Source organism: Cuculus canorus, chromosome 2 (genome assembly GCF_017976375.1).
Source record: "Cuculus canorus isolate bCucCan1 chromosome 2, bCucCan1.pri, whole genome shotgun sequence".
NCBI lineage: Eukaryota > Metazoa > Chordata > Aves > Cuculiformes > Cuculidae > Cuculus > Cuculus canorus.
The window spans coordinates 112,291,951-112,315,783 of NC_071402.1; the positions used below are offsets into that span (position 1 = coordinate 112,291,951).

The 23,833-nt window shown below is 41.3% G+C and overlaps 1 long non-coding RNA gene across 1 annotated transcript; it reads right to left on the reverse strand.

The window, feature by feature from the left end:
* Nucleotides 1-14,830: 14,830 nt before the first annotated feature.
* Nucleotides 14,831-17,166, reverse strand: LOC128851417 (uncharacterized). Its single transcript, XR_008448795.1, has 3 exons — nt 17,085-17,166; nt 16,071-16,168; nt 14,831-15,872 (listed from the first exon to the last, which is right to left on the reverse strand). It is a non-coding gene; the product is annotated as an uncharacterized LOC128851417 (long non-coding RNA).
* Between the last annotated feature and the right edge of the window lie 6,667 nt (nt 17,167-23,833).

A 23,833-nucleotide genomic window follows, 5' to 3' on the forward strand; every position in this document is an offset into this window, starting at 1 on the left:
GCAATGACTGATACTTTGCATTCCTAAACAGTCCACTAACACAGCACAGAAATTTCACTTTGTCTTAGAGCAAGTTGCCAGAACTCCAAACGTACAAGTGATTTTCTTCTTTTCCACAGATCTCTTAATAAATAGTTACTATGAAAGCTTTGCTCTAATTGCAATTATAATATTATAAGCAGTAATGACGTGTCTCCCTGTTACCTCTGACTAGTTAAGTACTATTTCCCAATTCAGAGATGAGGAAGCCACATAGTCACTAGTTATCAGTGCAGGGGACATAATCCACATCATCTGACTCAGAATCTTGTGCTCTAAACAACAGACTATACTTCTTTCTTTAACAAATTTATCATAGTATCTAAGAAAACAAGTTATACCTTTAAGCATTACCAAGGCCACTGATAAATTTAACTTTACTATAGACTGATCAATAGATGTCTCCAGTTTTCCTTTTTCCTAAACAACCACTATCTATATGTAGAACACTTCAGTTTTGCAAAAGCATTTCTCAAAGTTAGATTTGCTTTCAGCTTGCAAACTTGCTTTTCTGCATGCTTCCTGGGTTTTGTCTACAATTTTTAGACAGAAAACTTCTTACTCAACTCTGATGTTCTATTTTATGATTGTTTTCTGTTCACAAATTCTGTGTAGATATTTCATTGATGTAAGATTCTGCATTTGCCCTATTTTATTCTGTAGATTTTGGTCACGCTGCTTTATCCATAGTGAAAGTGTTGCCTGTAGGAACAGCACTAATTGTCAAACAGATGTTATAGAAAATCAAATGTCAATGAAAGGAAGTGATAAGGGTCCTAATTGTTCGTTTCATTAAATCCAATGGTCCTCTTGCCTAAAGCTTCGTTTAATCAGTCAGATCCAAGCTAATTTTGATACTTCTAATATAACCTTTTGGTGACATAGGGTAAGACCAGATCATTTATCACCATTATCTTTTGGCCATGAGTTTCAAGAGTGATTATCTTCAGTTACCAAAATGAGGGAATGCGGATAACAAGTTGTATGTCAGAAGAAACTCTGCTTGGATACAAACAGCCCATCTATTCGTATTGCCCATTTAGAAGAAAATGTAAAATTTTCATGACCTTTGAATGATATTTCTCCCAAACAGTCCATAATCAAAAACATGAGGAAGAAATCGTACAATTTCTTTCCCATTTGACACTCTCTTACCTTCTGTTTCAAAATTTAGAGGAACTATGAAGCTTTTTTTTTCAATTTTAATTTGCATTTATTAGATCTTTATATATTGTATAGGTGAGGAGGGACCTGACCCAGAAGATACACTGATAGCAAACTCAGCTGGGCAGGAGTCATGCTTATCTTTGTGCTTGTAGAGCTGCATTCACAAGAATACACAATATATTATACCATCTTCCTGTTGTTCTAATGCTGAATAAGCAAAACACTTCTTCAATCTAAGTTCCAGGTGTGATACAGGTCAGGATGAAGAAATGAAGGGCTGGAGAAGTGTGAAAACAGGTCTAAATCAATACTGTTGGTGTATTTACTTAGGGTAGACATTTGTATATAGTCGTAATTATAACAAAGTTGCCTTTCAACCCCAAGCTAAATAAGAATAGAGACTGCATCTGATTTTTGCTTGAGGAGAGAGTGCTGGTAGAGTGTTCTAGAAGAAGAAGAGCATCACATGCATAGCTAGTGGCACGGAAAAGAACCTTGTAGATTAAATAAATGGCAAGAAGGAGCAGAAGCAGGAGTCAGAGAAGGCTAAAGAGAAGACAGAGGCGAAGTAGTACAAACTTAGATGAGAGATGAAAGAGAGAGAGATTATGCAAGGCTGGGAAATTGTTGACCTAGGTGAATAATTTTCCCTGCTGCATTGTAGATAGACTAGAGCAGAGCAAATAGGCAACCCAAACAGCATTAGTGCAATATTTCCCAGAAATGATTACAGGAATATTAGCTATTAGGCCAATTAGAGCGAAGCCTATTTTTTTCCTCAAGTCTCAGCAGGCTTCAGAAATATGTTGTATTACTGATCACATAATGATAGGGCTGTGCTTGTTGCTCAAAAGCATCACATAAACAGGAAGGAACAGCTCTTCACTGTCCCACATCATGGTTTGTAGTAGTGGGTCTCCATCATAAGCACCAAAAGCATTGCTAAAGTACTTTCATATATCCTATTACAAATCTGTAGTAAAATTATATCCCGCTCAGAAGGATTTACAAGATTTTTTGTAAATATTAGTATTTTTACTGCCTATACTATTCATATCACTGTTATTTACAAGATTTACAGAGCAGAATAGCTGGTAGAAGCCAGCGGCAACTTTTAGTTCAATAAGAAATAGCTGAGAGGCTATTAAAACATTTTTGCCAAAAGCTGAACATTAGGATTCAAGCAAGTTGCAGAAGTACAAACATATAAAATGCTTTTTTGCAATGCATTGAATAAAACTGCTTGCTATTTAGCTATATTACCGTAGTCCTGTATGTTATACATTAGGGTACAGTGAGCTTCTGCTTCCAGATACACACTCTCTACTTAAAAAGAGGCAATGTTTACAGAAGTAACTACCCTGATACAAAGTAAGGCATAAATATGCAGTTTTATAGTTATACTGATACAAATCAGGTGACCAGTAGCCCCCCCAAATGGCCACTTCTACTCTGAACAGGATGTGTTTGCGAGGATACGAATTTACACCCCATTTCCCATCTATTGGTTATGGGGCAACTATGCATAAGAGGTAGATGTAATAAAGAGTATCATTGTCATTTAATCCTGGGCAGATTGCAAAGCTATTTACTGAATCCAGCCTTGCGTACAAGTTTCTGAAAAATCCAAAAGTCATGCAGGCATATTTGACGTAGATTTTGGCTTGAAAACTCCATAATTGACACATTTTGGTACAATGTGATCTGCAGCTTGAAAAATGTTCAGAGCAGCCTTCTGAAAGTTTGTTGAAAGAATGGAAAGGTTTGTCCTACCTTTGTTCAGTGTTGAACCATTGATGTTACTTAGTAAATCATTAATTCTACTTCACATATATAAATTATAGAGTTTTAAATAATTTTTGCCCTTGGGAATGCAAAACCAAGTACCTGTCATATTGCATTAAAAGCAGACGAAAAATCAAACATCTGCTTTTTTGGTGATAATGGACTAAATTTTGCCTTACACTGCACTTACTCTTGCTATAAACTTTCCCTTGAACTGTCATAGGACTTCAGAAGCCCCATCAGGAGATGGGTGGTATTCTAATGTTATCACATCTTTAATTAAAAGTTAAAAGAAGAAAGGAATAATGACCTTGAAACACAAGTGTTTTGCAATATGTCCTTCCCCTACCTATGCTGTGGTTTTACTGCTTCTAATTTTTTAAATAATAAACAACTGCAACTTTAAGTATGTGATTCTTTATTCATTCTAGAAGAAAGAAGAGCTTTTTATTTTACAAATTGTTCTTAGAAGCTTGGCTAATTAAGTCAGAAAGTTTTCACTTAAATTCTGTATTACAAAATAATGCAAATAGTAATAGAAAGTAACAAAATAGATGAAAGATAACTGGGCAACTTTGAATCTCTTAATTATTGCAGCATGAGGTATACCTAAAGCGATGGCTTTATTTTATTCACTTTAAAAGATTGCTTGCTTTATGTAAAGCATTGTATTTCACATTTCATAAAAATATTTTCTCCAAACATGTCATCAATTCAATCTGAATCCTTTTTACACCAAAGGACCGAGTAGCCTTCAAAGAAGCAGAAATTAATATTTGTCCTTTGTTGGTATTTTACATTAAAATTTATATTGGTTTTGCCCATATATTCAATGCTAGAAAATACATTTTTCTGTTTATTACATTAAAATTACAAGGCTTGACTAGAAAACTCCATGTATAAATTGAAGACTACTAGGTTTATTACACTGGAGGTTTGAAAGAAATTAAATCTAGCTAACTGAGGAAAATCCTTTTTAAGTCATTGTTGACTTAGCAATTATTTCAAAGGTATTTTCTATTTGGAAAATATCTTATAAAATATTCAAATAGAAATACTTTTACATAGCTTGAGATACGTCTGAATGGAATAGGGCATTACGTAGTCAGTCATTATATAGCATAATTCTTGCTAGTATAGAGGCATCACTTCTTGCTGCATATAACATATGGGAGGGTAAGTGAGATCCCAATAGAAATACCTTCACTTGGTAATGAAAAAACACTGCTGAAGTTTAGTTCTGTCATTGAAGACTCTTTTTATAGCAAGTCAGAGGTTTATACCACTAAGCAAGCCTCTCTGTTGTCGGTGAAGTATTTTGTTTTCAGCATTTCAGGTGGAGAAGAGCCTCTAGTAAGCCACAGTTCGGATAGCTAGAACTCCTTTATTGCACAAAGCAGTCTTGTTTTTTGAGAAGATAAACTTTGTCTCTTTTGTGGGCTGTGGACATGTGCCCCAAGAGAGGCAAGCTCGTTGCTAATGTGTGAGAATGGAAGCATTCATCCTTAGGTTGAGGGCATATGCCTCTACTCTTGTGCCTGTAGAGTGGCTGCCCAAATGTGCAGTTCAGCTCTTTGCTCGTTGCTAGGTTATTTGCCACCTACTCACTGTTTCAGATAAACAATGAGACGCTGTGCTCTGCCTACTCAGTAAAGTGACATTGAGGTGTTTTAAACCAAGATGAATCAAAAGCCAGATGTACTTTTGAGCATGCTTGTATGGGTCAGTCTTTCATATCCCCATCTGTGCATATTGCCAATGTCACTGTGTAGATGGAATCTGTTATGTAAAAGCATCTTACAGTCAGGGGAAAGAATCTGTCATTATGTGCTGGACAAAGTGGAATTACACTGCTGGAATTGCATTAGGAGACAACAGCAGGGGCCAAGGCTTGATTTTAGTTCCAAGGAGAATGACAGGCATGTAAGGAGGAACGCAAGGACCTCATTTAAAAGCTATGAATTCAAGGTTTCTCCTTCTAATGTGGGAATTGAATTAATCATTCCTCAGGAGCACAGTCCAGGAAGAACAGCTGTGGTCCTCATCCTCTGGAAACAGCCCGCTTGGGTGCACAATAGCTTGAGACCTTACAAAAAAATGAAAGATCAAAGAAAAGACTGAAGACACTGAGATCAAGGTAGTTCCATGGTCCATACAGGGAGGGGTTTATGACTTTTCCCAGTTCAAAACATCTCCTTAATACACATACTAGAGGCCTTACAGAGAGCCACCTCTAATAACAATATAGGGAATCCACTTCTGAAAGCTGTGAAGATGCTTGCGTCCTGCTGTTAAACTTCTGTGTAATATGGGGGTTTTATCTTACGCATTCCAAACATAATGAATCAGAACAAAGTTTCTCTCTTACATAATGTAACAAACGCCAGTACAGGCAGCTCTTTTACAAAGTTTGGTCCAACCACAAAAATTTGGGGATAAAGAAATGGTGACAGGATTTGCTGACAACACTGCCAGAGGATTTCTCCTAAAAAGCTTGCTTTGCAATTTTCAAAGGAGAAATGACAGACAAACTTGCACTGGCACAGTCTGCAAAAAGTGAGGTGCAAAAATGTAGTTTAATCTTCTATTTCATCATTCTCCTGGCTGCATACAAGTGTATGTGGTGCAAGCAGGCAACAAAATCCAGCATTAGCAGTGTGGTTTTGCACAAAAAAAAGGGAAGGAGAGGATGATTTGATCAAGGGCATTTCTACAGAACATGCCTTTTTCTAATGTTTTTTTCATCAAAGGAGATAACTGTGGCTAAAGTTTCTTCTAATTGTGGTGGGACACCCATAGGACATCACAGAGTCTCACTCAGACATTAAAGAGGAGAGTCTGAGAGACACTGGATGAGCCAGTTTGTGTTATGAGACTGCACTTCAGTCAACACCTTTGTAAAACTTATATAAATTAGGGCAGATTTCAGTTCACTATTTGTCATATATGATTCATCCTGGCATGAAGTATCTGGACATGGCTTGACTAATGCCAGTACCTAAGATGTTACTGTAAGGGATTTTGCATGCAAATTATGTCCTGCAAGCTCAGGAGGTTATCCCTAATACTTACTTCATGAATTCTTAGGTTGCTCTGCCTGACATTCCCTCTGAAGTTCCGGGAATTTCTTACTGTTGTATAGACAGGCTGAAATTTTTGTTATCAGTCACTTGGTGGAGGGGGGGTGGGGAGGTGGGGGGTGGAAGCCAATCTGTTAGCTGATCTTTTCTTCTGTGGATTCAGACGTTCAGCTGATTTATATGTACAACATTTCTTCCGTTCACACTGACTTTAAGGTTGTGTTCCTTTCAAACTAGTAAGCCTATGAAACAACTTAGCACTGTTTCCTCTCCTTTCAGATGTAGAGATGGTGACATGTACAAATAAGATTTCAAGGGACATAAGGTAGTATATTACTGCTTCAAATATTATGCTTAAATGAATTCTTAAATACTATCCATTCTCCATGCAGGCATTGACAGGCTTATCAGCAGTCACTTTTGCAATCAGCTGGCACTACCTACAAACTACTTAGCTAGGAGTTGGATGATGACTAGGCATAACTGACATTAAATTGTCCTTGGAATCACTCTAGGACAGCAAGTGAATTTCACAACGTAAAAAGCAAAGACCTCCTTACCAATAGACTCCTTCATGCTTCTGTAACTCTGATAACATCAGATATGCATGTGCCTGTCTGCTTTCAGGATCATGTTCTTGTGTATCCTTTCTGAACCCCTGTATCTGCATTTGTTCCTAGCATCAGCTTCCTCCACTTTTCATAGGGTTCAAAGAATATGCTTCAGATTGGTTAGCTAGATGTGAATCATCACAGCAGGTCAATTCATTTTCCCATGGCATGTTTCGTTCCACCTCGTGACTGTCATTTTTTCCATTTTGATCTTACCAGTATTACCTGCTTGGCATGGCAGTTTATCAGTGACTAATGAGGTACCTATTTTCAGGGATGAAGCAACTGAATATTTTTTTCTTTACTATGTAGATGATTCCATATGACTTTTCATTCAATCCACCTAGTGTTTATATGCTAATTATTTACATGTTCTGTTTTGTTGGCCAGAAATGTATGCAGTGATTCAATGGTAACCATCTCCATTTGTATAAAATTCATATAATGTCTAAATATATGCACATCAAAGTACGCATCCAAAAACCAGCTCAGTGCAAGATGGGAAATTTTACTTGTGATGTATTATTTATTAAGAGTGAAGATAAAAATCACAGATGAAAACGTAAGGCTCAACATAAATTTTTTTTTTTCAGAATTGATAAAGTTGTACCCACTGATTCGCACTCTTGGGCTGTGACAGCATGCCAACACCGTATCTCATCACTGACAAACAATGAGTTTGCTCCAATTCATTTCCCCTCCTGTTTTCTCATGTACTCACATGGAATAATAAACTATGTTTTAGAATGGCATATTAGATATTAGCTAGATTATATGCAAGGAAACAGGGGAATTAAGAATGGTGACTCTTTAGGAAATGGAAAAGGGAATGCTGTAAAGAATGGAGGACTGAAGGCAATTATTGCAAGCTGAGGTGATGACTTAGAGTACTTCTTGCGAGAAAGCATCAAGCTCAGGGTGCCCTATGAAATTGAATGCAAAATTTTTAGTGCTTTTACATGTTCAATGAGGAACACAGGGAATGTGGTTTTATTTGCCATAATACCTAGTAAACAATGATAGGTGCATGCAAGGGTCTTGGCAAAGATTTAGGAATACTTTGTAAATGTTATCTAAGTTAGACAGTAATTGAAGCAAATATATGTTAATAGATATATCTTAAATGTACCAGAGAATCTGTTTGCCATAACTCTCACACCAGTCCGTGGAGAAGAACTGGGATTTTCTGTTTTAGTATAATTTGTTAACCTATTGTGGCCATTAACTGTTCCCATCTCTCCTCTTTTACTTCTCCATACATTCCCAAGAACATCCCAAGAGCTCTTCCAAAAAAAAAAGTGACAAAATCACTAGACTAGGAGTATTTGGTAAAGATCTGTCTGTGTGCAAGCCAGCATGAAAGCAGTCTGAGGTGTGGCTGAGATATTCCTTAGAACTTTCCGTGTATAGAGCTGAAAAGTCCTATGGGAAACGTAGAAATTATGGTACAAGTTAGGACAACTCTCACAGTAGCTGGAATTTTTCCAGGGACCAAATTGGGCTGTGGCAGCTTCGGAATGGAGATAAGTACATATTTTTGCATTTGCTTTCTGCTCTGTACTACACCTGAAAGGAACCAAGCTGTCTGACATTTTCTACTGTTATCAATACTACTGTGCTGCAGAGGAAGAACACAACTGCATGAGTTACTGTAGAAGCAAACAAAAACTGCTGTCTAAAGCAATACACAATTGTAAAGAGCTAGCAGATGAAGGTAGATGGAAAGGCACAAGATTACTTAATCTAATGCACGGTGCAGAGGTTCCTGATGTAGCCACCACCAGAAAGGCTTCTCATAGTAGAAGCCTCTAAAAGCACTGCCCGGAGCCAATCAGCTCTTCATTACAGCACAAAGGTAGTTGTCATGTCGTGCTGTACAATCCACAACATTGTTACCATCAAGGAACAAAATGCATGTTTTCCCTTCTATCTGAGAAATTCTCTTATAGAAGGGAATGAAAAAACTTTTAAAACCAATTACCATGTAAGTCATGTTTCCACCCTCATACTCAGCACTGCCTAAATAGATAGGGAAAACTGATAGAAGTGATAGAGAGCTCATTTTTTAGTGGCCACAGAATAAAGCTGAAAGCAATAATATTCATGCCATGCTTTTGGCTTATTTACTGAGAGGAGCAGTGTGTCTAATGAATCTACTACCAACTGCCAATGCCATGCTGACAAAATTCATTTCTCGGTGTCAAAAAATTGCACTGTACCAAGCTATTATGTATTCATTTGATATTGGATTTTCTCCTTCTCACAGCATCAGCTCTCTGTGACTGCTGGCATATGATATAAAGCACAGTGACCAGAATGCATTTGAAACTAAGTCAGATTTTATCGTATAATGGAGTTTAGTCAGAGTGGGGAAAAATACAGGGCTCATAAAACCAACTGCTAGTTAGTGGTTATGGAAAGAAAGTAAATCTGCAATTGAACTATGATGGTGGGACTTTAAATAGGAGTGAGTAATGGCAGCTAAACTTAATTACAGCTGGAAATATTTAAAATATCTGTAACAGTTTTGTACTGAAACCATGCGATGAGTTTTGGCTTGATTACTCTCAGAAAGGCCTGCTGCTGTACAGCCCTTCAGGCAAAACACCTGCTGAGATCTATATGCTTGTAAAAAGAGATTACAGATACGTTTGAAAGCGATTACATAGCCGTTGCCCAGTTCTCTGAGATACAGTTTGCATTATCTTTTGATGGGGTGTGCCTCTGTGGAAAAATATTGTTTGTATTAAATATTCATTTATGTGGACTACTGGAAACAATTATGGCTCGTGAAAACTTTTTGTGATAGCTGTGTTCTTGGATTTTCATGTAATGATCATGTTTTAGCATGGAAGGTACAGAGTACACTTGAAACTGGAGTTTGTGATACAGATTCTGGGATCTCTGCTGTGTCGCCTTACTAGGCTGCGTGTTGCCTGAGGCCAGAAACCCTGACTGTCCACTGTCAATTATTTATATGCACTCCAAGGCTCTGAGAGAGTAACCTAGTTAAGCTATTAGAGGATCCTCCTCACATGTCGACCAATACGTGCAAAGAGGAGGGCTGGGCTGTTCTTGAGCACTGCTGCTAGGACAATATAAACTATAAGGTCACACCACAGCCTGCACCACCAGCGTTTCCCTTCACCTGTGACATCCTTCTGCAGTTATTCTGCAGCACAAGTGACATATTCAGTTTGCTGGGCTGATAACACCATCAGCCCCACTGACAAGACACAAGAGGGGGCCTCATACCAAGCTCCAGCTCTAGAAGGGCTAAGCGCTTGGTGACTGTCAGAGCCAGGGTCTGCCTCGCACCTACGACAACAAGGCAAAAGCAGTGTTGGCAGTAGAGGAGCACGGCCAGAGCAGCTACAATTATGTTTTCATTTTGGCTTTCACCTGCAGCTGCAGACTTTCCTCCAGCAATGCCAACTGAACACCAGACCCTGGGATGCCAAGCACTGCCTAGTTAAGACACTCTGCAGCTGGCTGTCGCAGACTTTGTTTGGCTACAACTTATGCTAGGAAGGACATAAAAAATGGTTTATCTTGAGTAATACTCTTTGAATAAAATTTCTGGCCTGGCCTGGAGTATGGTCACATAACCATACCAATACCATGCTTCCTATAACGGTGCCTCGGAGGCAGATATTGTGTTGCACATAACCACATCTTTACACACATAAAGTTGCACAAATATGCACTCAAAGCCAAAAGGTCTGATTTCTTTTTTTGACGTAACAATAGTGTATCCCTATATATGGACATCCCTGTAATAGTCTGGAAGCATCCTGTAGTATGAGGTGTGAACATGGATAGAGTAACCTCAGATGCAGTGTAGACATAGCCAGCATATCTGCTTCATTCTCTAGGCTCAAGTTAGCACTTACTGAAGGGGCATCAAGATATTGATTACATGGCATCAAACAAACAGAATGTTGCTGGTCTAATCTATCCCAGCAAAACCCAGAGAGCACAGCCCTTGTGAAACTTATAGGATGCCAGGGAAAAGAAAGTAGAGCTACAAAAGTGCCAGGAATGTCATAGCTTCTCTAAAAGTCTTCTCAGTTAGGAAAATCTGGTTGAGTGAAGAGTTTGCTTGAAGAAATAAAGTGGATGATCAGGAAGCATTTTCCTTTCATCACACATACTTCAGGAAAATGAGATTGGGAGAATAATACACTCTTATCCTCTGTTGAAGTATGTTTCAATTTTTTTTTTTTTCCCAAAGATACATATAAATGGATGCTAGTTTTGAAAATGTCATCATGGCCCAGGATTGCTTTCATAAATATGAGGAATTGTAGCCATTGCCAAGATGTGCTTCATTCCTATTTTTGGGCATACTTCAGAAGTTAATACTTGAGCAACACTCAGTGCTCTCAAGGGAAGTTTTGCTTAGGTAAGGACTGACACTAAGCCTCATCATAACAGGATTTTCTGGATTTCTGAATCTCAGGCCAAGTCTACATCTAAGGTTTTTAAACTAGTCCTTAGATTTATAATGGTTCACAGGAAAACCACAGAGATGAATAAATGTGAACTGTGGGTGGAAAATCAAATTCTATGTTGAAATTTTAGATGTTGTCAGTCAGGTCCACCTCAAATTTAAATCTGCTCTTCAGATGGACCGGTTTTACTGCTCTTACTCCTCTTTTACCATGTAGCTTTGTGACAGAATTGGGATATAAGTTCTATGTTCAGTACCAGACACTCGAAGCATTTAAGACAAATGTGGTTTAAACCCAGCCAGCAATTAAGTCTCCACATAGTCTCTTGCTCATTCCCCCCCAGTGGGATAGGGGAGAGAAGCAGAAGAGTAAAAGTGAGGAAACTCATGGGTTGAGATTAAGACAATTTAATAGATAAAGCAAAAGCCACACACACAAACGAAGTAAAACAAGGAGTTCCTTCACTACTTCCCATTGGCAGGCAGGTGTTCAGCCATCTGCAGGAAAGCAGGGCTCCATCATGTGTAGTAGTTACTTGGCAAGATAAGCACCATGAGTCCAAACATCTGCTCCTTCCTCCTTTTTCTCTGAGCTTTTGTTGCTGAGCATAACATCATACGGTGTGGGATATCTCTTCGTTCAGCTGGTCTGTTGGGGTCAGCCGTTCTGATTGTGTCCCCTCCCAGCTTCTTGTGCCCCCCCAGCCTACTGGCTGGCAGGGTGATGTGAGAATCAGAAAAGGCCTTGACTCTGTGTAAGCACTGCTCAGCAGTAATGAAAACATCCCCGAATTATCAACACTGTTTCCAGCACAAATCCAAAACATAGCCACATCCTAGCTACTATAAAGGAAAACTAATTCCATCCCAGCCAAAACCAGCGCAAAGCAATACTGCCATTCTTGTACACATAAAAACCCATGTATTTTTACACTTAGAAAATGAGAGCATGTATACAGACGGGAGAAATCTGTTTATTTTAAGTGCAACCAACAAATCATAGACTACAAATAAACCATTAAATCCACAGTATGAGGACCCTAGGTACAGCAGAGGTTTAACTGCCTGTGCTGGAGGGCAGCACTGATGTGGTGTAGCTGTGTAACCTTGGATCAGATGGCCGTGAAAAGCTGGTGGGTGAGAAACAGCTGAGAGAAGCCTCACTGGAAGCCTCTCCACTTTGCTTGGGAGCTGCATTTAACCCTGCTCTCGCCCTGGGCCCCTGCATGAGGTGTGGCTGTGCCTGAGCCCAAGTCATGCACCTCACTGACACAGACACCGGGCTTGACCTAGGGATTGCCTTGTGACTGCAGCCACCAGGCTGCTCGCTGACCCTGGGCTCTGCCAGGGGAACGCTCCACTTGCCTGGCTCCTGTGTGGGGCACAGTGAGTCCCCAGCCCCAGCTTGCCTCCCCTTACGGAGCAGACTGCTCCGGCTGCTGCCCTCACTGCAGTGATCCCCAGGCAGTTCACAGGACCCAATGTGATCCTAGAAGAACATCTGCTTGATAAAAGCATCCTTGAATAAAAGTTACATTGTCAAGACCTAAGAAAGAACACTGCTGTTTTACTAAACAAAACAAGCTACTGGACACTGAATTGATACTATTTTAGCTGAGGTGTACAGTCTATTCCTTCCAAAAAATCAGGCTCTAGATTGGCATTTAAACTAGTTTATAATCATAGAACAATATCACCAGGTTGGAAAAGACCTCTTGGATCATTGAATCCAGCCATTCCTATCTGCCACTAAACCGTGTCCCTGAGCACCTTGCCTACCCATCTTTTAAACACCTCCAGGAATGGGGACTCAACCCCCTCCCTGGGCAGTCTCTGCCAGTTACTGAGAACCCTTTCTGTGAAGAATTTTTTTCCTGCTATCCAGTCTGAACCTCCCCAGCACAGCTTGAGGCCATTCCCTCTTGTCCTGTCCCTCGTCACTTGGGAGAAGAGGCCAGCACCCTCCTCTCTACAACTTCCTTTCAGGTAATTGTAGACAGTGATAATGCCTCCCCTCAGCCTCCTCTTCTCAAGGCTAAACAACCTCAGTTCCCTCAGCCGCTCTTCGTAAGACTTGTTCTCCAGCCCCTTCACCAGCTTCGTTGCTCTTCTCTGGACACGCATCAGAGCCTCAACACCCTTCTTGTAGCAAGGGACCCAGAACTGAACACAGTTTATTTGAGGTGCAGTCTCACCGGTACCGAGTACAGGGGCAGAATAACCTCCCTGGACCTGCTGGCCACGCTGTTTCTGATACAAGCCAAGATACCAGGTATCTAAACTGAATGAAGTCTGATCACAGATGGGGTTCGGCTAGTCACTCTCACTTTTATATATTCCCAATTTCCTAGGAGTGTCTGGTGTGACATCCATTTGAGTGAAAGCAGGGGAAGGTTCAGACACTGCAAAGAAAGGCACGTACGGTGCTGGGGGTTGGGCTATGTATCTGTCATCACTTTAAGCACTGACACACTTGCTCACATGTGCGTTGGGCAGAGGTTCTGGAAAATCCATAGCATAGGATATGTTTGTGTGCAGAAATATCTGTATGCAGAAATTTTTATTTCAATAGGAATTTACTTCTAAAAAGGCCAGTTGTTGTCTTTAAATGCTGGCAATGGCAATGAATACAAGAATGTTTCTGCTATGAGTCATACAATATTAAAAAAGTGAATTCATAATTGAGATACCACAGACACTGCAGTTACTCAGCTTAAAGAAGACTGAAAAGATTCCACTTCTATAGCTACAAATTTGTATACTACTTGGCATTTCATATAAAAACGTGATATTTTATCGTTGCCTATATTACAACATATTTCAATTGATTTGTCTGTAGTGATGTACAATTTGGATATGCGTGTTCTCTCAGTGGGAAGATAGAGGCTCTAAAAGGGGAACAAACCCCCCATTCATAATTTGATTCTAAGAAGTTTTGCCTGTTCGAAGTGCCTGTATCAAATCTGTACATTCACTTCTCCAACCATTTCCATTCTAGAATGTAGAAATGAAATACCTTTGTTTTTTTAATCAAAATACTGCTAAATTGGCATCTAAATGTTTTATTATGAAGTTCTTAAATGCACAGTTATATAATAGGGTAAACGACTATCAAATTCTTTACATATATATATCAAAAGGCATCTGCAAACATCAAATCAATTACTGAGCATAGAGTCTGTAAAGTAAACTGAAGATCTACAAGGGTTCAACAAATACCAAAGAAAAGTTAATAGTTGTTCTAAAGAATTCTTTGAAACAGGTTGGGTTTTTATTAAGTTTGTGCATATATGTTCAAATAAAAAATTATCATTTCAGTTCTAACAATTACATTACATTTTAATTATAATACACATTTACTAACTTTAGTACTTCAATAAATTATTATTTCATACACTTCCTTTAAAAGATTCCATCATTACACAGCACTCTATTACCCCAACCTCTTTCTGCAAATAAAAAAAAAGAAAAATAGCAAGCCCAATCCCTGATACTGGAAGTCAACCTTACTTTTAAAAAATTGCCTGCTTGGATTCGTGTGGTTTTGTTACTTGTTTCCCAGTTACATAATTATGTGTTACTAAATACTGCATTTTCTTGACAGATTGAGCTATCTGTTGATCGTTAAAACACTATGACTCCAACTACTTTTAATTAAACAGTCCACTTCAGAACCCACAAATGCAGAAAATTAACCTTACAGTCTTCCCCCACGATCCACCTTATTTTCCCCACTATTTTACTTCATTTCCAGTGCTATTATTTTCAAAGCTGTATTCATGACCATTATCTCATTTCAATTTTCATTCTAAAATGGCATCATTCACTCTAGATCGGAAGATCTGGACAGGTCATCACTTTAACTGTAGGAAAACAGGGAGAACTGGTGCACCCTCTGCATCCTTAGAAGCAACTTTCACGGTCCCTTGCATTGGCTGCTACAGAGGTACCAAGAGGTATGACTCAGCCTGTCTCACAGGAGGCACAAAAAGCCAATTGCAATGACTCCACCACATTATGTTATGCAAACGGTTTGTGGCTACTGCTGTTGTCCCTGACGCTGCAGATCCAGATCTTTTCCCAGGTGAGGCACGGAAGGTCAAGACTTAGGGTGGTGGGAGGAAGGGAAGAACGTCCTGAACCTCTTTTTCCAAACCCTTGGTACTTGTCCTGGATGGAATGGGAGGACTGAACTGCAAAGCAGTTTAGGAAAACCACACCCTGGTACAGCACAGACCCCTAATAGTGGGGATTTGGTCAAAACTGAAGGCTGTAGTAAGTACAGTCTGCTTTAAACTGCATGTCCAGCAGCATTAACTCAGATATGAGAACGAGAGATTCTGAACTGTTCTAGATAAGCACAATAATTCCTTCTTTTTAAGGTAAAAAAATAAATAATCCATTTCTTTTTCCTAGAACCCAAATGAATACTTTCTTTTTTTCATATGCTTACTCATTTACAGAAATTCCCCCAAAATACCAAGTGATATTTGGATCCATGCCAAACTAGTAGGTTTCCATGTGAGAAGGGTGGACAGCCAAGCAAAAATAAGATCTGTAACAACTGCTAGCTTGGCTTCTTGCCTTCGCTGAGCAGCGTTATCAGTAATCGATCCGGTAGGCAAAAGTTTCAACCAGATGCCTTTGGGACAGGAATACTTGGGAAGCTCGTCCAGGAAAGTTTACCACGAGAGGGAGCTCTCAAGCAGCCATACAAGGGGTTGGGTTTTTTTCAAACTGCAGAGGAAAAGCATGTCAAAATCGGGAAACAGTCAAGAAATTCAATGAACTTAAATTAATTAAAGAATGTAAACGCATTTTTATGAAAAAAGCATTTTAAACTATATGTGTGTGACTTGATGTATGCATTAAATTATATGCATATAAGGAAGACTTTCTCTCTTTTTGAACAAAAACCCTGCAGGCTCTTCTTACCTGATAAAACCTTTCTCGATCAATACTGGTAATGTAGGAGTTACTCAAGTGATAAACAGCTGCTGAATCTGCTCCTATTTATAGCAGGGTTTGCATTACTGAAAAAAAAAAAAAAAAAAAAGGAAGCCAGACCAGAGACCAACAAATCAGACCATGCAAGTTCTTCCCTTTCCCTCCTAATTCCCACAGAGGGAGAAGTGGGTTGGTTTGTGTAAATGTGGGCACACTCTGCCACTGTAAGGGTGTTACTAAGAAGAGTATCAACACAATTCTGAAGGGTTTTTTTAATGTAACAAGAAGGATCCCATTCTGCGTGGTTTTCCACATTGCTCAGTGCATTCTCTGCTCTGCAAGCTCCCCGCAGATAATAAAAATGCCGTGACTTGTTTTGCAAGAATAGAGATTTTGCCAGTCCAAGGTCAAAATACACCCATCTACACATCCTTTGATATTGCTGTGCAGTACACTGTGTGCTTACTAGTCTTTTACTTTTCAGGTCAGATGAATCAAGCATTTTGCATCCTTTTCTAGTTCTCTAATACTGCTGTTACAAACAGTAACATGACAACAAATGGGTATCGCATCTATATTGAGAAAGTGCTTTAAGTATTTTAACTAAAAGTGTAATTAATTTCTTAACTTTAATAACTTCAAAAATTTTGGACTGATGGACTATTCTGTTGAGCTATTGCATCGCAGCTTTTCCCAGCATGACACGACATTATTATACAGCAACATTATACAAAGGTGTTGCACTGAGCAAAAGCGTATAATATTCCATCACAGAAAACTAAAGATAGAAAAGCATAATTGATCAAGGTCTAGTGAACTAACCTGCTCCACAAAATAGATGCAATCATTCTCTTGACAAACCACAGTTAAATAGCTCTACTGCTAGAGACAAATATTTCTGCCAATGTGCTTAGTGGCAGGATACTAAGTTATACAGCACTGCTTTAAATAGTTAAAGAAGACATGATAGATTAACATGATAAAAGAGAAGTTGCCACTTACACATTAATTCTGACATTATTCTCTTGATCTATTATTACCGTTCTTCATTACCCACAGTTATGAAAAATTTCATCTGTTCTTCCTTCTCTGTATCACATGTATCGAGAAAATCAACAAACAAATCATAAAAGATTTATGACAATGAATTATTTAATTGCAATACCTAAACGTTAAAACATATTTGACAATAAGGAACAAATTAATGCCTTGAAGTAATCCAGTAATCTGGCATCAATCTGACACCCCCCACCACCAATTCTGTAATGAAATTGACTTAGTATGTACAAAACCAATACCAGATTACTTGTTTCAAGTTCTGACTGCTTTATAAATAAGCATATGAAAGCAAATATATTAAGTATGTAATTTCAAGAACATTCATGACACAAGCTGAAATGTAGCAGAGTTCACCCAGTCAGTTTTTAGTACAGTTACATCTAATTTCATCTTCAAGGCCTTGTGAGAAAAAATGGGCAAGAATTTAACCAGTTTGGTAGACATATTCCAACATCATCAAAAGAAATTTCCTTAGTGAATTAGTTGATTTATACTCAGAAGATACTTACTATTCCATCACTCTGCTATTCTTCATTTTGGAAGGAGCAATTCAAAACAGTGATAAATTCAGCTAAAAAAAAGTTACACATCATCGTTTTACAATTAATGTACAAAAAGATGCAAAATAAATACCACATGACATGACGTGGATAACAAAAAAATGCCACATTTCTGCTTAAAATAGCACAATATGACGCTATTTTACCTACTGACAGGATTAAGGAAAATGTGGGTATACTGATCTCCAACCTATAAACAAATAAAGCACATGGTTATTCCAGAATACATTAAAAGGAAGCGGTACATGATTGAAGGATACCACATCCAAGGCACAATCTGAACATTCACTTCAAGCCTCCAGGGTGGAACATGACATAGAAATGCTGTCCCAGCTGCTGAGGAATCCAACAGGAATGTAGGGACAACTTTCTCATAGATTTCTTCAGTGTCAACTTAGTCTATGTCAAGTGTAATTTACGGAAATTTTCTGAGTGACTCATGTTTAAATTCACTCTAGTTTTATTATTATGGCCTGCGCTTGCTATTTGTGATAAAGAAACCTTTTAACCAGAGGGGCTCTAAGGGATTTTTATGGTTCTTTCAGTCATGGGATAACATCTTCCATATAGGAAGGATTTTTCACAAGGAGGAGTAGCTTTTTGGCTGGAATGGCTGACAGGCTCACTACAGGAGTTTGATAACAGGGTTGCACGAGGTCTCAGCCTGTTAAAGCTACTGTTGAGAAAGGAAAGTGGGTGGAAACAGAGCCTGAAACACAGTATACACTTTTGTTATCAGCCAAAGGAATGAAGAGCACAGCATTCCCCCTCCCTAGCCCGTTTCTCTGTACAAGAACAGGACATGACACATGAAAACTGTGCAGCACACTTGTACAGGATGGGGGCGTAGAAACAGGTTTGGTGTGCAATTCAGGTCGGAAACGCACCTCGCTGGATTAGTGTCATTTATCTCAGCTCCTGCTGTAATTGTGCTGGTTGCTAGCAAGTCATATTCAGAAGACCAAAGGAAATTTTGATTCTGCATTCAATTATGGGGCTTAATTGCTTTACAAAATATTGTGTATTGTACAAATACACAAGAGTAGTGGATTTACGCTCACATGCTTGCATATCAAAAAGAAGATTGCATTCCAAAGGAAGCAATCTCCTTAACTGAGAATAAGAGGCTTTAAGAGATCTTCGGCTTGAATGAAAATGCCTTCTTTTTGGAAACTAGCCCACATCCCTAGGTATAAAGTCCACTAGGACTTCGTGAGAACATCTAACAACAAACCTGTGTCCTTTGTCCAAACTGGAGGACTGCTCTAGATTCAATGCTAGAGTGCTGCTCCTGCCTTGCTAAAAACAAACAAAAAAAAGGAGTACCCAGAAGCTCTATTTGCCAATTCAAAATGCTATTTGTTCACAGGAGAAAAAAAGAATCAACCAACATCTATTGATCCCACAAAAAAGATAGTTCTTTTCAGTACTAGGATGTCAAAGGAAATTGCCTTGATCTTATCAGAACACCTCAGTGATAAAAAGACTACTGATTTTCTAATATGCTGTCAAAGTCCATGCAGTGTGAAGGTACTAGTGCTGGTAGGCAGTAATAGGATGAAATACAGTAGCTTAATCCTCTGATTTTACAGTGGGGCAATTATTTTCTTCTCTGTTTTCTAAGGAAACAGTTGGTATGTGAAATGGCAGGGGTGGGGTGGGGGAAGCCACATGTATCAGCACAGCTTTTGCCCTTAACATAGTTTTGTGATATCGTCTTTGGGTTGACAAAACAGTTTCAGCATTTCAAGTGTGTCTCTTGTTATACTTTGCCCTTCTCCTCAGCTTCAATACTATTCACAGCAATTAGATTACCTAATCAGTATGCATGCTTTGAATCACGAGAAACTCTAAAAATCAAGTGCCACAAGCTTTACCACTTCTTCTTGCTTAGGATTTTCTGTTTTAAGAGACAGATATGAACTTGGGCTATAATGAAAAATGAATTTGAAATTACTTGGGTTTTTTTCAGAAACTTCGGTGGACTGAAACTGTTTCCAGTTCTTGATCAGTTCTTTTCTGCTTAGCCAAACTTATTAAGTCAACAGGTTACTTTTAAAACTTTCATTTTCACTTTTTAAACTTAGACCAGTGAATCAAACCCTAGTGCACTGGAAAAAAAAAAAATTATACAGACTGCAGTTTTACTTTTTCTTATACGTATTTTTCCATTTTCAGACATTTTCTTGAGTCCCATTTTCAATAAGAGCAATTAGTAATTCCATCTTTGTGATGACAGATTAGGAAACTATCTTTGTAAATGGCATTGAACACACAGGACAAGAACTATTCAGCTCCATCCAAAATGATGGGGTTTTATATGCGCACAGGGAAATTCACTGTGAAAACACAATAAGCAGTTCATTATATTTTTGTAAGATTACAGTAAGATTAAAGTACAATACATACACTTCTGTTTTAAAGGCATCTATAAATTTTTAAGTATCTTCATTATTGTAATGCTTAGGGCGCGATCAAGCATGGGATCCCAAATTTGCCATATCACACCGAAAACAACAAAAGACTCGTTTGTGGCCTTGCCTTCTGCTATGCCTGTGGACATAGATCTCTCTTTTTTTTTGCCAGATCAGTTTCCTGAGCTAGCCCTCTGCAAGGTCACACAGATGTCACTGCAGGGGACATGAAGGAAGTGCAGAATTCCTGAAAATGGGATTTGTGAGAAGCAGGCAAGTGGGACCACCGTAGCACCTATTTAGTTTGGTTTACACACTGTGAAACTCCAATCTGCAGGCGTGGTTCCTCAGTCAGTTTATATTAGTCCTAGTGCAGGACTAATGAGGCAAGCAAGACAGCCACATTGTGCCATCTTCAAACCAAGCTAAGCTTTCATGACACAACGGCTGTCACCAGATGAAGTCCCACCAGCCCTCATCTGCTCCCATCTAGCTTCTAGCCGTCTCTTTTTACTTAACCTGCATGAATTTTGTCACTTGCTTAACCTTAGAGAGGGGCAATTTAGGAGGGTGAATCAGCGAAACATTAGTTCACTGAAGAAAGGGAGGAAAATAAAGAAAAAAATTATCTTCTTGAATTTTTCACATGAAGTCAAATAAACATCAACTCTGGTGTGAGAAAGAAAAGGATTGTATACCTCACAGCAGGGGAAGAAAAGGACTGCCAGCATCAACTGCGGCTTGCAGGTCACCACAACGTGAATCCTCCTAGCATCAAGACAGACAGCAGGCCAACATCACTGTCTGTTGCCATTGACAGCGGATGCTACGCTTATAGAATTATATGGTTGGAAAAGACCTTTGAGATCATTGAGTTTAACTGTACCTGTCCACTACTAAACCATATCCCTGAGCACCCCACCTGTCTTTTAAATACCTCCAGGCATGGTGACTCAACCACTTCCCTGGGCAGCCCCTTCCAGTGCCTGGTAAGCTTTTCAGTGAATAATTTTTTCCTGATGCCTAATCTGAACCCTTCCCCCATGCGCAACTTGAGGCCATTTCCTCTCATCCTATGGTTCTACCCTTAGGACCTGTGAGCAAGCCCAGTTCACCAATACCAACTCTATTATCCAGCTCATTAAATCAATCCAAAGCAGGACCCACCCCAGGGGACAAAAGGGGGCCCAAGCACAGCAGCTCTGGCACGAAGAGGGGGAACCCGAATTCTTCTCCTTTCCTTTCCCTGCATGTGAAAACTGCAACCATACTTTCGGAGGCCTGAGAGGCCACGTGAACATGCTGCTAGGACAAGGTGGAGGGAGGGAGTGGGACAGGACTGCTTCTCTCCTTTCTAACAAGGGGACATGGACCAGTTTAAACTGACCCTGAAACAACACCTCAAGTCACAGCCTCTGCACTAAAGGGTCTCTGCTACACTAAAGTCAGCTCCTAGCAGTCTGCGTGTGGGTCAGCTGTGTTGCAGGGCTTAATGGCATCCTTCCCACCAAGCTGGCTCCCTTGGGTCCAGCCACCTCAAAACAGGGCAGATCATAGGGTGAACGGGGCTGCAGGACACCATTCAACAAAGTCAAGGCAGCACTTGAAAGACAGCAGAGCAGCTTTCCTTTCTTTCCCTTCTCTTTCCACAGTGGGTGTCTCTGTGCTATACCATCCCACAGAGCTCTGCTGCCCGCACTGCTCATTCATAGAATCGTAGAATCATTAAGGTTGGAAAAGACCTCTAAGATCATCCAGTCCAACTATCAACACACCACCACCACACCTACTAAACCATGTCCCAAAGCAACACATCTACGCATTTATTGAACACCTCCAGGGATGGTGACTCCACCATTTCCCTGTGCAGCCTGCTCCAATGTTTCACCACTCTTTTGATAAAGATTTTTTTCCTAATATCCAGTACTCGCACAGCCTCTCTCTGCCACAGTAAGGGCAGGCAGCAGCCACACTGAAGCACCCGAGGAAGAGGAAAACACATTGAGGCACCACTGCGAGCCTGGGATCATAGAACGGGTTGGGTTGGAAGGGACCTTAAAGATCATCCAGTTCCAACCCCCCAGCCTTGGGCAGGGCTACTTCCCACTAGATTAGGCTGCTGAAAGCCCCATCCAGCCTGGCCCTGAACACCTTTGTGTGTATGGTGTGAATGTCGGGGCTGTCCTATGCAGGGGTGGGAGATGGACTCGATGACCCTTGCGGGTCCCTTCCAACTCAGGTCATTTTGTGATTCTCTGACTTCCAGGGAGGAGGCATCCACAGCTTCCCTGGGCCACCTGTGCCAGTTCCTCACCAGCATAATTGCAAAGAATTTCTTCCTAATGTCTACACTAAACCTTCCCCCCCTCCAATTTAAAGCCATTCCTCCTAGTCCTATCACTCCATTCCTTTGTGAACAGTCTCTTTCCAGCTTTCTTGTAGCCCCTTCGGGTACTGGAAGGCTGCTGTAAGGTCTCCTTGGAGCCTTTTCTTCTCCAGCTGCACGACACCAACTGTCTCAGCCTGTCCTCCCAGCAGAGGTGCTCCAGCCCTGGGATCATCTTCATAGCCCTCCTGTGGACGCATTCCATATCCTTCACATGCTGGGGGTTCCAGAACTGGACACGATACTACAGGTGGGGTCTCATGAGAGCAGACAAGAGGGATGCCTCTCCGCCGCAGCTCCTTGCCCACCTCCCACAGCCCATCCACCCTTCGCACCGCTTCGCATCACTTCCTCTCCTTCTCCCTGCTCTTCCTCCTTCCTCCCTCCGTGCACACGGGAGGGGGTGAGGAAGGAAGAGCGCATGCGCCTCCCGCCACGGCGCACATCCCTCCGCAGCGCGGGGAGGGGCGGGGACGGCCACGCGGATGCGCGTGGGGGCGTGGCCACATCGAAGGGGGCGTGACCATTGAGAATGAACAGTGTCGGGGTGTGGCCTGGTTAAGGGGGCGTGGCCACGGACAACGAGACGCTGTATACACGAAGGGCGTGGTCATAGGAGAAGGGCTCGGCCACAGGTGAAGGGGCGTGGTCATGATGGGAAGGGGGCGCGGCTAGCGAAAGAGGGCGTGGTCACAGCGGAGGGGCGTGGGTTTTGCGCGCCACGCCCGGTCTGGCCGCGCCCGCCGGGGCGGTGCAGGGAACACGGGACGCAACTTCCACGGGACGGGGCTGGTGCCGCATAAGCGGGGGCGAGTTCGCGGGAGGGCTCGCCCGTCCGCCCGCTGCTGGCGGGGCCCTGAGCGGCGTCGAACTTTGGGAGCTGCCCCGCGGGAGAGCAGGAGGCGTCGGGAGCATGAACGGTCCGCCCCGCCGGTGCCCGCGGTGCTGAGAGGCGGCCTCGGGGATCGCCGCCTGCGGGCGGGGAAGAGCGAAAGGCGGCAGGGATCGCGCAGCCCGGTGCCTGCGAGCTCCCCTCCGTTTTCCCCGTTTCCTTTCGCCGGTGCGGGAGGAGGAGGAGGAGCCCTCCCGGGACGGAAAGCCCCCTATCCCGCGGCTCCCCGAGCTGCCCCCGCCCTCCATCCATGCGGGGGGCGCGCACGGAGGGGCCGGGGCTCGGAGGGGCTCCGTGATCGCCGCGGCCCTTCCGGGCATCGCCTCTTCCCCGCGGGGGCTGATCCCTTCTCCGTCTTGCCCCGCCCGCGCTTCCCAGCCGTAAGGAAAAGAAGGAGGGGGGGAAAAGGTCGCTTCGTAACTTTTTTCCGCATCGTGCGA